Here is a 17254-nt window from a genome sequence, read left to right as displayed (position 1 = left end):
TCACCAGTGACCCCCGCCAGGGGATATGGTCTTTGCTGCGCCTGACGGGAAGGTCGCGGCCCTCTACTCAGGTTCCACTATGGAGGCTGTGAGACACTCGGGTATACAGGGATGCTTAATACCGGATTATACTGAAGTACTTAACCATCGATAGTGAGTCCGATGGTGACGTGAAAAGGTAAGTATATCGGAGATGGTGAACTCAGGAGTGCTTGGGTAGCAGAGGATATCCGGAGCCTGTGAGGGGAATCCTGGACTGAGCACCGCAGACTGGTAACACACTGAGATGGTGATAGTGGAAGTCTCTGGCGGCAGGTAAGTAACCAGGAAAGGTAGATACAGCAGGACACGGGTAAATGGATCTCTGGAGCAAGCCTGGAGCCTTGAGACGATGGAGAACTGACAAGTTGTTCAAGGCAATGAGGACTCTGGGAAGCCTGTTTATATCCCCCCAAAAGGATGCTGACAGCAGCAGCATGCACAGAACCAAGAAGTAATTACCTGGAAACCTGGATCATGTGACTATGCCAGAGTCAGTGGAAATCATGCTAGTAACCACAGAAAGCACCAGTGGCTGATCTGCGGCACAGGATACACCAGCGTGCTGGTAAGTGACGTGTGCGAGCAGTGCGTGAATCGTGGTTCCTGACACTAATGAGATACCATACAAAATACACTTTGAATCTAGCTTTGACCACTTCCCAGACGGAGTAAACCTGTTTCACTACCATAAAACATTTTCATAAAAGTAGTCTAGTTAGGGTTACATAAGGCTTAATTGCGACACTCAGAATGGGTTATCATGAGACCAAAGTAATCTCTGCTTCATCAGTGAAGGTGGATGAATCATGAAAAGCCAAACGACTTGCTTGACAGATTAGAGATATGTTGATTCTAAGCTGAAACAAAGCATACAGTAGCGCAAAAAATGTTTTGCGCCCTTCCTGATTTCTTACATTTTTTCCATATTTATCACACTTGTTTCATATATTGAAAGTTGAATATAAGGCAAAGACAACCCGAGTAAACACAAAATAGTTTTTAAAATAAGAATTTACTTACCGATAATTCTATTTCTCATAGTCCGTAGTGGATGCTGGGAACTCCGTAAGGACCATGGGGAATAGCGGCTCCGCAGGAGACTGGGCACAAAAGTAAAGCTTTAGGACTACCTGGTGTGCACTGGCTCCTCCCCCTATGACCCTCCTCCAAGCCTCAGTTAGGATACTGTGCCCGGACGAGCGTACACAATAAGGAAGGATTTATGAATCCCGGGTAAGACTCATACCAGCCACACCAATCACACCGTACAACCTGTGATCTGAACCCAGTTAACAGCATGATAACAGAGGAGCCTCTGGAAAGATGGCTCACAAACACAATAACCCGATTTTTGTAACAATAACTATGTACAAGTATTGCAGACAATCCGCACTTGGGATGGGCGCCCAGCATCCACTACGGACTATGAGAAATAGAATTATCGGTAAGTAAATTCTTATTTTCTCTGACGTCCTAGTGGATGCTGGGAACTCCGTAAGGACCATGGGGATTATACCAAAGCTCCCAAACGGGCGGGAGAGTGCGGATGACTCTGCAGCACCGAATGAGAGAACTCCAGGTCCTCCTCAGCCAGGGTATTAAATTTGTAGAATTTAGCAAACGTGTTTGCCCCTGACCAAGTAGCGCTCTGCAAAGTTGTAAAGCCGAGACCCCTCGGGCAGCCGCCCAAGATGAGCCCACTTTCCGTGTGGAATGGGCTTTTACAGATTTTGGCTGTGGCAGGCCTGCCACAGAATGTGCAAGCTGAATTGTGCTACAAATCCAACGAGCAATAGTCTGCTTAGAAGCAGGAGCACCCAGCTTGTTGGGTGCATACAGGATAAACAGCGAGTCAGATTTTCTGACTCCAGCCGTCCTGGAAACATATACTTTCAGGGCCCTGACTACGTCCAGCAACTTGGAGTCCTCCAAGTCCCTAGTAGCCGCAAGTACCACAATAGGCTGGTTCAAGTGAAACGCTGAAACCACCTTAGGGAGAAATTGAGGATGAGTCCTCAATTCCGCCCTGTCTGAATGGAAGATCAGATAAGGGCCTTTACAGGATAAAGCCCGCCAATTCTGACACGCGCCTGGCCGAGGCCAGGGCCAACAACATGACCACTTTCCATGTGAGATATTTTAACTCTACAGATTCAAGTGGTTCAAACCAATGTGACTTTAGGAACCCCAAAACTACATTGAGATCCCAAGGTGCCTGTCACAACTGAGGGCCTGAGCTGACGGGAGGCAGCCTCAGTTGTAGGGGCTGAGATGTAACGGAACCTGGGAGGTTGTATCAGACCCCTAGACATGTAAGTAACATGTAGAATAACTGCCCGAAGGCGTGACCACGACAACCAGGATAAAAGTCAATGATGTTTATTATGACAAACTCTGTAGCACAGCAGCAGTAAAGGAAACATAAAAGTCAACAGAGGATAAATACAATTCCTGGGTACTACAGGGTGGCAAGGGCCACAGGCACTGGTAGAGTGAGACAGTTCTTATAATCTTCTAGTTGGAAAGTCCTTACCAGACCTGACTGTAGCAATGGAGAGAACCCAGGATCGTACCAGCTGGTGTTCCAGGAAAGGCTGGGTTGCTGAAGATAAAATGGCTGCTGTGGATACTGGCTGGAACCAGACTGTTGTTGGTACGGAGTGGATACTGGCTGGAACCAGTTAAATAATAAACGAACTTGAGAGCGATTAAATAATAATGAAGTTTGGAGTTTGAGAGCGGTGAAATAATAATACCGGTGGAGAGTGGTAAACTGCAGAAAGGACACCGGCCCTTTAAGAGAAGCTGTACACTGCTGGAAGCTGGGCTGGAAGCAGGTGATTGATGAAGCTGGAAACAGGTGAGTCCAGAATGGATCGGAGAGTCAGGCTACACCGCAGATGGAATGCTGGTGCGGGTCTCTATAGCAGAAGTCTGGAGACAGGAGCTGGAACCTGGAAGACAACCACAGGAGAGAGACAAACTGGAACTAGGTTAGACAACCAAAGCACTGACGCCTTCCTTGCTCAGGCACAGCATACTTATACCTGCAGCAAGGAAGGGGTTGGCTAGGCAATTATGCAAATCAACAATACAGACAGCAGATTGGTGGAAATAATCAGATGACAAAATCCAAGATGGCTGCGCCCATGCAGACACTTGGAGGGAAGTTTGGTTTGTAATCCATGTGAGAATTGAAACAGTAATGGCGACGCCGGCCACAGGAGACGCCAGACTGACAAGCGCACATTTAACCACGCGGGAACAGCGGAGGCCGCGGCTGATGAAATCACCACTCTGACATTCTGCATGTGGAAACTCAGGAACAGCGGGATCCGGTCCTGGAACGCTGAGCCAGCCTTAGGAGGCATCTGAAGGGTAAGTAATGGCGTCCAGATACCCGGATCGTGACAGCACCCCCCCCTTTAGGAGTGGCCCCAGGACACTTCTTAGGCTTTAAAGGAAACTTTGCGTGGAAATTTCGGACCAAGGCAGGAGCATGGACGTCTGAGGCATTGGTCCAAGAGCGTTCTTCAGGACCATAGCCCTTCCAGTCAATGAGGTATTGTAACTGACCGTAACGGAAACGTGAGTCCAAAATCTTGGCCACCTCGTACTCGACTCCCCGTTGAGTCTGAACTTTGGGAGCTGGAGGAAGTGCGGAATGAAACCGATTCAGGATCAGCGGTTTCAACAAAGAAACATGAAATGTCCTGGGTATTTTCAAGAAGGATGGTAACTGTAACCTGTAGGCAACAGGATTGATGACTTGTTCAATCTTGAAGGGTCCGATGTAGCGAGGTGCAAATTTCATGCTGGGAACTCTCAACCTCAAATTCTTCGTGGACAGCCACACACGATCACCCACCTTGAGAGCAGGAACCGCTCTACGCTTCCTATCGGCAAACTTCTTATACCTGAATGAGGCTTTAAGCAGGGCTGCGCGGACGTTCCTCCAGTTATTTGAAAACTGACGCAAGGTGACATCCACTGCTGGAACAGAAGTTGCGGGAAGCGGTTGGAATTCTGGGACTTTAGGGTGGAATCCATAATTAATGAAGAATGGTGTAGAAGAAGATGAGGAATGGTATTGATTGTTGTGGCTGAACTCGGCCCAAGGAAGGAGTTGAACCCAGTCATCTTGAGAGGAAGACACATATATACGGAGGAAGGCCTCCAAGTCCTGATTCACCCTCTCGGTTTGACCATTGGTCTGAGGATGGTAAGCCGTGGAAAACTTTAACTTGACTTGGAGGGCTTGACACAAACTTCGCCAAAATTTGGCTACAAATTGTACTCCACGATCCGAGATGATCTCTTCAGGAAGACCGTGAAGTCGGAAGATCTCTTGTATAAACACTTGAGCCAACTTGGAAGCTGACGGAAGACCGGTGAGAGGGATGAAATGTGCCATCTTGGTGAACCGGTCAACTACCACCCAGATGGTATTAAACTTGTTGCAGATAGGTAGATCGGAAACAAAGTCCATCGACAAATGGGTCCAAGGTCGACGGGGAACAGATAATGGAACCAGTTGCCCCTCAGGCGATTGGCGGGAGACTTTGTGTTGGGCACACTTTGGGCAGGAGGCAATAAATTCCATAACGTCCTTCTTCAGAGTTGGCCACCAGTAGGACCTAGAAATAAATTCAAGGGTTTTCTGAATGCCTGTATGTCCAGAAAAACGGTAAGCATGGGCCCAATGCATGAGCTTCTTCCTTAGAACTGGCTTAACAAAACTTTTCCCTGGTGGAGGCGTAGAGTCCATCCCTACCGTGGAGAATGCCAACGGATTAATAATAGGATGCTTGTCTGCAGACTCGGACTCATTTTCTTGCTCCCATGAGCGGGAAAGGGCATCGGCCTTACAATTCTGAGAACCCGGACAGAACTGGAGTTTAAAGTCAAACCTAGAGAAGAAAAGTGCCCATCTGGCCTGACGAGGATTCAGACATTGTGCGCCTTTGAGATATAAAAGATTTTTGTGGTCGGTAAGTATGGTGATTGAGTGGGAAGCTCCCTCCAACAGGTATCTCCACTCCTCCAGAGCGAGCTTGATGGCTAGCAACTCCTGATCGCCAATGGCATAGTTGCGCTCAGCTGGGGAGAACTTCCGGGAGAAGAAACTGCAAGGATGTAGATGTCCATCTTTGGCCCTCTGGGATAACACTGCTCCTACTCCAACGGAGGAGGCATCTACCTCTAAGATAAAAGGAGAGTCGGTGTCGGGCTGTTTCAGAACTGGTGCAGAGATGAACCGTTGCTTCAGAAGGTGAAAGGCCTGTGTAGCTTCCTCGGACCACTTGGACGGATTAGCACCTTTCTTGGTTAATGCAGTGATAGGCGCCACGATGGTGGAAAAGTCTCGTATAAATTTTCTATAATAATTGGCGAACCCTAAGAACCTCTGGACCCCTTTGAGGCTTAAGGGTATAGGCCAATTCTGGATTGCTTGGAGTTTCTCAGGATCCATCTCTAGTCCGGAACCGGACACAATGTAACCTAGAAACGGAATGGTTTTAACTTCAAACACACACTTCTCCAATTTACAATAGAGGTGATTGACACGGAGACGGGAAAGAACCTCTTTTACCCAGAAACGATGATCTTCGAGATTATTAGCAAAGATGAGGATGTCGTCTAGATAAACCACGACATGGCGGTAGAAGATGTCCCTGAAAATCTCATTCACGAAGTGCTGGAAGACTGCTGGAGCGTTGCTCAATCCGAAGGGCATGACGAGGTACTCATAATGTCCGTCACGGGTGTTAAAGGCGGTCTTCCACTCGTCACCCTCACGGATTCGGATGAGATTGTAGGCACCCCTCAAGTCCAGCTTTGTGAAAATAGTTGCACCACTAACTCTATCAAAGAGCTCGGTAATCAGGGGTAAAGGGTATCGGTTCTTGACGGTAATGTCGTTCAGACCTCTGTAGTCGATGCACGGACGCAGACCACCGTCTTTCTTCTTAACGAAGAAGAAGCCTGCGCCGGCTGGAGAAGAAGATGGTCGGATGAAACCCTTCGCCAGGTTCTCTTTGATGTACTCTTCCATGGAGTGTGTCTCAGGCAGAGACAACGGATAAGTTCGGCCTCGCGGTGGAACCTTCCCTGGAATGAGGTCGATTGGGCAGTCCCATTCTCTATGAGGAGGAAGGATATCAGCAGAGGCTTTACTGAACACGTCCGTGAAGTCTTGATATGGAGGAGGCGGAACATCAGATGACCTGGGGAAGGAAGAACAAACAGGAAGAACTTTGGCTAAACAAGTCTCAGCACAGGAGGGACCCCATGCTAGTATTTGCGTAGTCGTCCAGTCAATTGATGGGTTGTGGAGACGGAGCCATGGAAGGCCTAAAACCACTGGATGTGTGGCTCTTGGAATCACTAAAAAAGAAATATACTCAGAATGAAGAACTCCCACTCTCAGACGAACTGGAAGAGTCCTTAAGGAAATGACTGCGTCAAAAATCTTGCTGCCATCCACGGCAGTCAAAGAGATGGACAAGGACAGTCTCTCGGTGGGTAGGGACCACCGTTTAACATAAGCTTCGGTTATGAAATTCCCAGCTGCTCCGGAATCAAGGAGGGCAATGACGTTCCTGTAACGTTGAGCAATTTGGAGCGACACTGGGAGGTTACAGTCATGAGGAGATGGAGAGGAGATCATTACTCCTAGCCGGCCCTCTCCTTGGCGAGCTAGGATCTGGAGTTTCCCGGACGTTTGGGACAGGCATTGATAGTGTGCGACGGAGCTGCACAGTAGAGACAGAGAGACTCAGAGAGACGTCTTCGGCGCTCAGCGGGAGATAGACGGGAACGACTAATTTGCATAGGCTCATCCTTGGATGGAGATGGTTGACGAGGAGGAGGAGCAGAAGATTTAGGAGTAGATGATCTTCCTCGCTCGGTTGCTCTCTCTCTGAAACGTAGATCAACCTTCGTGCAAAGAGAAATTAGCTCATCCAACTTAGAGGGCAAGTCTCTGGTAGCTAACTCATCCTTGATGCGTTCTGATAAGCCATGCCAGAATGCAGCATACAGGGCCTCGTCGTTCCATGCCAGTTCGGATGCCAGGATTTTAAACTGTATAAGATACTGTCCCACAGTACGTGTTCCCTGGCGTAAACGGAGAATCTCAGATGAAGCAGATGTTATCCGACCTGGCTCGTCGAAGATGCGCCTGAATGTAGCTACAAAGTCAGTATAGGAGGATAGCAGGGGATCAGACTTCTCCCATAAAGGTGATGCCCAGTCAAGGGCTGAGCCACTGAGAAGGGAGATGATATAGGCAATTTTGGTACGGTCACTGAAGAAATAGCCAGGTAGAAGCTCAAAGTGGATTTCACATTGATTGAGAAATCCCCTGCAGAACCTTGGAGATCCATCAAATTTTGCTGGCGTTGGAAGATGAAGATGTGGACTGGAAATGGGTAAGGTGGGTGGGGTTACAGCTGGTGTTACTGTAGTGGACGCACCGGACGTGCCAGGTCCACGGAGGGTCGTTTGAATCCCATCCAGCCGTGTAGAGAGATCCTGGAGACAGCGGATGATGTGGCCCTGTGCAGCCTCCTGCTGTTCAAGTCGGGCTGCCAGTTCTTGCATCGGCCTGGCCGCTTGATCCTGGTCTCCGGCTGGATTCATTAGGTCAGTGCTTACAGTCACAACTGAGGGCCTGAGCTGACGGGAGGCAGCCTCAGTTGTAGGGGCTGAGATGTAACGGAACCTGGGAGGTTGTATCAGACCCCTAGACATGTAAGTAACATGTAGAATAACTGCCCGAAGGCGTGACCACGACAACCAGGATAAAAGTCAATGATGTTTATTATGACAAACTCCGTAGCACAGCAGCAGTAAAGGAAACATAAAAGTCAACAGAGGATAAATACAATTCCTGGGTACTACAGGGTGGCAAGGGCCACAGGCACTGGTAGAGTGAGACAGTTCTTATAATCTTCTAGTTGGAAAGTCCTTACCAGACCTGACTGTAGCAATGGAGAGAACCCAGGATCGTACCAGCTGGTGTTCCAGGAAAGGCTGGGTTGCTGAAGATAAAATGGCTGCTGTGGATACTGGCTGGAACCAGACTGTTGTTGGTACGGAGTGGATACTGGCTGGAACCAGTTAAATAATAAACGAACTTGAGAGCGATGAAATAATAATGAAGTTTGGAGTTTGAGAGCGGTGAAATAATAATACCGGTGGAGAGTGGTAAACTGCAGAAAGGACACCGGCCCTTTAAGAGAAGCTGTACACTGCTGGAAGCTGGGCTGGAAGCAGGTGATTGATGAAGCTGGAAACAGGTGAGTCCAGAATGGATCGGAGAGTCAGGCTACACCGCAGATGGAATGCTGGTGCGGGTCTCTATAGCAGAAGTCTGGAGACAGGAGCTGGAACCTGGAAGACAACCACAGGAGAGAGACAAACTGGAACTAGGTTAGACAACCAAAGCACTGACGCCTTCCTTGCTCAGGCACAGCATACTTATACCTGCAGCAAGGAAGGGGTTGGCTAGGCAATTATGCAAATCAACAATACAGACAGCAGATTGGTGGAAATAATCAGATGACAAAATCCAAGATGGCTGCGCCCATGCAGACACTTGGAGGGAAGTTTGGTTTGTAATCCATGTGAGAATTGAAACAGTAATGGCGACGCCGGCCACAGGAGACGCCAGACTGACAAGCGCACATTTAACCACGCGGGAACAGCGGAGGCCGCGGCTGATGAAATCACCACTCTGACATTCTGCATGTGGAAACTCAGGAACAGCGGGATCCGGTCCTGGAACGCTGAGCCAGCCTTAGGAGGCATCTGAAGGGTAAGTAATGGCGTCCAGATACCCGGATCGTGACAGTGCCACTGGAGGCACAAAAGGAGGCTGTATATGCAGTACCCCTTTTACAAACGTCTTAACTTCAGGAACTGAAGCTGGTTCTTTCTGGAAGAAAATTGACAGGGCCGAAATTTGAACCTTAATGGACCCCAATTTTAGGCACATAGACACTCCTGTTTACAGGAAATGCAGGAATCGACCTAGTTGAAAATTCCTCCATCGGGGCCTTACTGGCCTCACACCCCGCAACATATTTTCGCCAAATGCGGTGATAATGCTTTGCGGTTACATCCTTCCTGGCTTGATCAGGGTAGGGATGACTTCATCCGGAATGCCTTTTTCCTTCAGGATCCGGCGTTCAACCGCCCTGCCGTTAAACGCAGCCGCGGTAAGTCTTGGAATAGACAGGGTCCTGCCTGGAGCAGGTCCCTTCTTAGAGGTAGAGGCCACGGGTCCTCCGTGAGCATCTCTTGAAGTTCCGGGTACCAAGTACTTCTTGGCCAATCCGGAGCCACGAGTATAGTTCTTACTCCCCTCCGTCTTATAATTCTCAGTATTTTTGGTATGAGAGGAAGAGGAGGGAACACATACACTGACTGGTACACCCACGGTGTTACCAGAGCGTCCACAGCTATTGCCTGAGGGTCCCTTGACCTGGCGCAATACCTGTCCAATTTTTTTGTTTAGGCGGGACGCCAACATGTCCACCTTTGGTTTTTCCCAATGGTTTACAAGCATGTGGAAGACTTCTGGGTGAAGTCCCCACTCTCCCGGGTGGAGGCCGTGCCTGCTGAGGAAGTCTGCTTCCCAGTTGTCCACTCCCGGAATGAATCCTGCTGACAGTGCTATCACATGATTTTCCGCCCAGCGAAGAATCCTTGCAGCTTCTGCCATTGACTGCTTCTTGTGCCACCCTGTCTGTTTACGTGGGTGACTGCCGTGATGTTGTCCGACTGGATCAACACCGGCTGACCTTGAAGCAGAGGTCTTGCTAAGCTGAGAGCATTGTAAATGGCCCTTAGCTCCAGGATATTTATGTGAAATGATGTCTCCAGGCTTGACCATAAGCCCTGGAAATTTCTTCCCTGTGTGACTGCTCCCCAGCCTCGCAGGCTGGCATCCGTGGTCACCAGGACCCAGTCCTGAATGCCGAATCTGCGGCCCTCTAGAAGATGAGCACTCTGCAACCACCACAGGAGGGACACCCTTGTCCTTGGTGACCGGGTTATCCGCTGATGCATCTTAAGATGCGACCCGGACCATTTGTCCAGCAGGTCCCACTGGAAAGTTCTTGCGTGGAATCTGCTGAATGGCTTTGCTTCGTAGGAAGCTACCATTTTTCCCAGAACCCTTGTGCATTGATGCACTGAGACTTGGCTCGGTTTTAGGAGGTTCCTGACTAGCTCGGATAACTCCCTGGCTCTCTCCTCCGGGAGAAACACCTTTCTCTGAACTGTGTCCAGAATCATCCCTAGGAACAGAAGACGAGTCGTCGGAACCAGCTGCGATTTTGGAATATTGAGAATCCAACCGTGCTGTCGCAACACTACCGGAGATAGTGCTACACCGACCTCCAACTGTTCCCAGGATCTTACCCTTATCAGGAGATCGTCCAAGTAAGGGATAACTAAAACTCCCTTCCTTCGAAGGAGTATCATCATTTCGGCCATTACCTTGGTAAAGACCCGGGGTGCCGTGGACCATCCAAACGGCAGCATCTGAAACTGATAGTGACAGTTCTGTACCACAAACCTGAGGTACCCTTGGTGAGAAGGGTAAATTTGGACATGAAGGTAAGCATCCTTGATGTCCAGAGACACCATGTAGTCCCTTCTCTTGAATTTGAACCTCTGTATGTAAGTGTTCAAAGAGTTTAGATTTAAAATCGGTCTCACCGAGCCGTCCGGCTTCGGTACCACAACAGTGTGGAGTAATACCCCTTTCCCTGTTGCAGGAGGGGTACCTTGATTATCACCTGCTGGGAATACAGCTTGTGAATGGCTTCCAAAACTGCCTCCCTGTCTGCTTGTAAAGCCCCAGCGTCATGCTGAGGGCTTGGCAGAGGCGGGAGAGGGCTTCTGTTCCTGGGAACTGGCTGATTTCTGCAGCCGTTTCCCTCTCCCTCAGTCACGGGGCAGAAATGAGGAACCTTTTGCCCACCTACCCTTATGGGAACGAAAGGACTGCGCCTGATAATACGGCGTCTTCTTATGTTGAGAGGCGACCTGGGGTAAAAACGTGGATTTCCCAGCTGTTGCCGTGGCCACCAGGTCTGAAAGACCGACCCCAAATAACTCCTCCCCTTTATAAGGCAATACTTCCATATGCCATTTGGAATCCGCAAGACCTGACCACTGTCGTGTCCATAACCCTCTTCTGGCAGAAATGGACAGCGCACTTACTCTTGATGCCAGTCGGCAAATATCCCGCTGTGCATCACACATATATAGAAATGCATCTTTTAAATGCTCTACAGGCAATAATATACTGTCCCTATCTAGGGTATCAATATTTTCAGTCAGGGAATCCGACCACGCCAACCCAGCACTGCACATCCAGGCTGAGGCGATTGCTGGTCGCAGTATAACACCAGTATGTGTGTAAATACATTTTAGGATACCCTCCTGCTTTCTATCAGCAGGATCCTTAAGGGCGGCCATCTCAGGAGTGGGTAGAGCCCTTGTTTTGACAAGCGTGTGAGCGCTTTATCCACCCTAGGGGGTGTTTCCCAACGTACCCTAACCTCTGGCGGGAAAGGATATAATGCCAATAACTTTTTAGAAATTATCAGTTTTTTATCGGGGGAAACCCACGCTTCATCACACACTTTAATTTCTCAGATTCAGGAAAACTACAGGTAGTTTTTCCTCACCGAACATAATACCCCTATTGGTGGTACTCGTATTATCAGAAATGTGTAAAACATTTTTCATTGCCTCAATCATGTAACGTGTGGCCCTACTGGAAGTCATATTTGTCTCTTCACCGTCGACACTGGAGTCAGTATCCGTGTCGGCGTCTGTATTTGCCATCTGAGGTAACGGGTGCTTTAGAGCCCCTGACGGCCTATGAGACGTCTGGACAGGCACAAGCTGAGTAGCCGGCTGTCTCATGTCAATCACTGTCTTTTGTAAAGAGCTGACACTGTCATGTAATTCCTTCCAGCAGTTCATCCACTCAGGTGTCGACCCCCTAGGGGGTGACATCCCTATTACAGGCAATTTGCTCCGCCTCCACATCATTTTCCTCCTCATACATGTCGACACAAACGTACCGACACACAGCACACACACAGGGAATGCTCTGATAGAGGACAGGACCCCACTAGCCCTTTGGGGAGACAGAGGGAGAGTTTGCCAGCACACAACAGAGCGCTATATATATACAGGGATAACCTTATATAAGTGTTTTTCCCCTTATAGCTGCTGTATTGTTTATACTGCGCCTAATTAGTGCCCCCCTCTCTTTTTTAACCCTTTCTGTAGTGTAGTGACTGCAGGGGAGAGCCAGGGAGCTTCCCTTCAACGGAGCTGTGAGGGAAAATGGCGCCAGTGTGCTGAGGAGATAGGCTCCGCCCCTTTCTCGGCGGCCTTTTCTCCCGTTTTTCAGTGTAATCTGGCAGGGGTTAAAATTCATCCATATAGCCCCCAGGGCTATATGTGATGTATTTTCGCCAGCCAAGGTGTTTTTATTGCTGCTCAGGGCGCCCCCCCCTAGCGCCCTGCACCCTCAGTGATCGAAGTGTGAAGTGTGCTGAGGAGCAATGGCGCACAGCTGCAGTGCTGTGCGCTACCTTGGTGAAGACAGGATGTCTTCTGCCGCCGATTTTCCGGACCTCTTCTTGCTTCTGGCTCTGTAAGGGGGCCGGCGGCGCGGCTCTGGGACCGGACTCCATGGCTGGGCCTGTGTTCGATCCCTCTGGAGCTAATGGTGTCCAGTAGCCTAAGAAGCCCAATCCACTCTGCACGCAGGTGAGTTCGCTTCTTCTCCCCTTAGTCCCTCGATGCAGTGAGCCTGTTGCCAGCAGGTCTCACTGAAAATAAAAAACCTAAAACTAAACTTTTCACTAAGCAGCTCAGGAGAGCCCCTAGTGTGCACCCTTCTCGTTCGGGCACAAAAATCTAACTGAGGCTTGGAGGAGGGTCATAGGGGGAGGAGCCAGTGCACACCAGGTAGTCCTAAAGCTTTACTTTTGTGCCCAGTCTCCTGCGGAGCCGCTATTCCCCATGGTCCTTACGGAGTTCCCAGCATCCACTAGGACGTCAGAGAAATGAACAGTATATCACCTATGTGAAAAATGAATTGCCCTTTTAAATGTAATAATTGTTTGTGCCAACTTTAACAGCAACAACTGCAACCAAATGCCGATTGAAGATCAGTCTTTCTCATCACTTTGCAGAATTGCTTTAAGTTAGCTTCACTGGAAGGCTCAATAGCATGAACTGCCGTTTAAGGTCCTGCCACAGCATCTCAGTTGGATTCAAATCAGGACTTTAAGTAGGCCACTAAAAAACTAACTTTGTTGCCTTTGGGCTAATTAGAAGAGGACTTGCTTTGTGCTTCAGATCGTTGTCTTGCTGCATAACCCAAATGTGCTTTGAGCTTCAGCTTGTGGACTGATGACTGGACATTCTCCCTCAGAATTTCCTCATAAAGAGCAGCATTCATACTCTGTCAATTACGACAATTTGCGCAGGACCTGAAGCAGAAAATATATCAACACCATCACAATACCACCAATTTTGACTGTTTGTATCTTATTGTTGAATGCTGTCTTAGCTTTATGCAAGATGTAAAGGGACCCAAATTTTCCAAAAAATAAACTTTTCACTTCTCAGTCCACAGAACATTATCACAAACGTCTTGGGGTTCATCAAATGTGAGATAAGCCTTTATGTTCCTCTTGGTTAGCAGTGGTTTTCATCTTGCAGGTTTCAATGATACCATTTTTGACCAGCCTCTTTATTAAGGTGGAATAATGAATGGTAATATTAACCGAGGTCTGAAGTTCCTTATATATATATATATATATGTCTGGGTCTTTCATGTTACTTCCTGGATGAAATGTCAATGGGAATTTTGGTAATTTAGTAGGCCAGCCGCCCCTGGGAAGATTCACCACTGTTCCAAGTTTTCTCCATTTAGACATAATGCCTATTACAGTGGCTTGTTGTAGTCCCAGAGTCTAAGAAATGGTTTATGCAATCCATTCCAGACTGATATATTTCAATATTTTTCTTCCTCATCTCTTCTGGAAATTTTTTTGATCATGGTATTCTGTGCTGCTTTTAGAGTACTTTTAGTCAACTATTTAAGTGATGTTTAAGTTCAACAGGGCTGGCAGTAATCAAGGCTGATTGTGTCTAGTCTAAATGAACACAATTATCAATTAATTTATTCTCTCCTCTTTCCCCCTTCTAACTCTATCTTTTGCTTCTCCCAATCTGTCTTTTCTATTATCAGTACATGATGTTATTATAGATTATCATTAGCATTATTATTATTACCAGTTATTTATACAGCACACACATATTCCACAGCGCTTTACAGAGAATATTTGACCATTCACATCAGCCCCTGCCCCAGTGGACCTTAAAATCTATATTCCCTATCACATGTACACACAGACACATTCATTCTACGGTCAATTTTGTTGTGAGTCAATTAACCTACCAGTATATTTTTGGATTGTGGGAGGAAACCGGAGTAACCGGAGGAAAACCACGCAAGTACGGGGAGAATATACAAACTCTGCAGTTAGGGCCATGGAGTGAATCGAACATATGATCTCGGTGCTGTGAAGCAGTAATGCTAACCATTACACCATCTGTGCTGCCCAACTGCCTTTTCTCTTTTCATCCCTGTGTGCCTTTTTTCTTCCCTCTATACTTTTATACATGTTTGGTTGTAGATAATGCTGTGATGTTATTGAGTGATTTTCACGAGTGTCTGTGTTTTAATCATGATGGTGGCATATGAGGAGTTAGTATGGGTAATAAAAGGTGTGTGGAGCCTGTAGATGTGTGTTCATACCAACTGACTCTAAATACCAGTGCAGTGACATACAGTATTTTGATCACTCCAGCTTGATCTATATAATTCTGTAATTTCTGTTACATTTACTACATGTATGTACAGTGGGTATAGGGGCGCACGCCACCCTTCCAATGGCTCCCAGAGGTATGGAGCCGGGACAGACCTTAGCAGGAGAGAGCACCCACCGGGAGGTGAGTATGCAGCTAGGAGGATGGAGGGGCAGAGCGGCAGACAGCATGGTGGGATGGGGCAGGGAACAGGCAGTGTACAAAGCAGAGAAGTTGGGCCGGGATGGAACAGAGTAGAGCAGTGGACATAGGGTACAGAGCAGTGATGTGTCAGGCCGGGACTGGACAAGGTGGACCGTGGGGTGACCTGGCATATGTCTGGCCCCTTAACTAGTATATATAGATAGTTAAGGCTGAACCCGCTACCCTCACATCTGTCAGATAGAACAGTCCTTTAGAAGTCCTGTTAATCTACTGCATAATTTTGTTAAATCCACATACTTTGGAAATCCTAAATGATACCTTCCAAACTTGTGATATTAATGAGTGCTGATTCACTGCATGTCTGAACCATTAACAGGCATAACAATTTTACATTTAAAGAAACAATCAGTTATTTTTCATTAATCCAGGCGTTCCAAGGATCATTACTTTTAAACCCTTACTTTTACTGCGCTTTAGCATATGGAAAATATATTATCATTACTTGGGATTCTTTATTTATTTATTTATTCATTATTTAAGGATACTTCATGCTGACATCTGACAACAGAAAATCAGATTATCTGCAATGGCATAGGCAAGGCACAATTATAATGTTCAGAATGGCGTGGCAGACAGAAGCTCTATGATGCTACTGAGCGGGTAACCTGGACAATTGAACTACGTGTGACTCACCTATTAATGGTCAGAATAGTACTGTTCCTTTTACCTCATAGGAACATGATGTACAAGAAGCATTGTGCTTAGTGCATTACTGCCCAAAGGTGATTCAAGAATAACTGTATAATAAATGTAATAATATAAAGCCTGCACTAAATGGATCACTTTTCTAATTATTTAATAAAGCGCACTTAAAAAGGCAATGGAAACTGTTTGCTTGGGGAACAGATTAAATAATGAGAAAAAGATTGTAATGGGATAAATCATAATCTATTAATCACAAGTAACGGTTTGTATGCTGGATTATAGGCAAAGGGAAATTATTTGTTTTATCTTTTTATTAAATATCAAGTTTGTGCTCTACTGAACGCCCAACCCCCTGCACGATTTTTCTGCATTATGGGAGTATTCTTGCTGGCCCTGCACAGATTGTGTAATTTATATGGTTTCTGGAAAATTGAAAACTGCCCAATACATCTATGGGCATGACACAGTGCTAACCAAAAGATATAAATCTGCACTGGATATGACAATTGTAGTTCAGTGAATAACAAATATAGTCAAACCAACATAAAAGCCTACTATGATAATAAATTCAGCAAATGGTTGGTGGTGCTCCCGAAAAATAGTTATAACAACTATGAAACAGGTATGGTCCTTTAAAGAAGAAAAAGGACAAAAAAGCAACTATATGCCTTTTCCAGGGCACACTTGAAAATTTGAAATGATGAATTTATTAAAACATAACTTTTATTATTACATACTTAAAAAAGGGAAAGCGAGAGCAAGCGTCCACATTTCAAAGAACATCAATGTTCACAAGTACTAGTGTACTATATTGTAGGCGAAATAAGCAAAAATAAGTGGTCCCTCATTCAATGAAATTATATATTATACTTATATCCTCTATAATAGGAGTTTTAATGGAATGAGGTCACTCCCTCGGGTCTAGTATAATCAATAGATGCCAGGAACCTGCAATCAAGTTCTTGCTGTGTGTCCCAGAATTGTATTAAATATTGCAGAATAAAATACCTACGGTACCTAGTATTCCCTGGTAGTTTCCTATCCAGGTACTGACCAGGCCCTGCAGTGCTTGGCTTCCAAGATCAGACGAGTTTGGGCATACTCAGTGCGGTCTGACCGTAGGTAAGTTTATCTCCTAGGCGCACCGTTTTCCGATTGTATTGGGACCCAGGATATGAATCACAGAAAAAATACGTATAGGGTTTTGAGTAGTCAAAGGTCAGACTGCCAGAATGATAGCCATGAAATATCATTTACCATTGCATTTACTGAAGGTTGCGTATTTCCCTCATAGATGGGTATATCAAATCTACACATGCAGTAATATTAACCTGATGCTGAAAATACATTCATAGCATAATTGTGGCAGACAGCAGGTACCATTAGAAAGGTTTTCTTAAAACACTTTGACATAAGGCAATAG

The 17254-nt window shown here is 46.7% G+C and overlaps 1 pseudogene; it reads right to left on the bottom strand.

The window, feature by feature from the left end:
* Nucleotides 1–16836: 16836 nt before the first annotated feature.
* Nucleotides 16837–16955, bottom strand: LOC134913887 (5S ribosomal RNA; annotated as a pseudogene).
* Nucleotides 16956–17254: the final 299 nt, after the last annotated feature.

The sequence above is a fragment of the Pseudophryne corroboree genome, chromosome 4, assembly GCF_028390025.1.
Source record: "Pseudophryne corroboree isolate aPseCor3 chromosome 4, aPseCor3.hap2, whole genome shotgun sequence".
Lineage (NCBI taxonomy): Eukaryota > Metazoa > Chordata > Amphibia > Anura > Myobatrachidae > Pseudophryne > Pseudophryne corroboree.
This window is presented reverse-complemented; position numbering and strand designations above follow the sequence as displayed.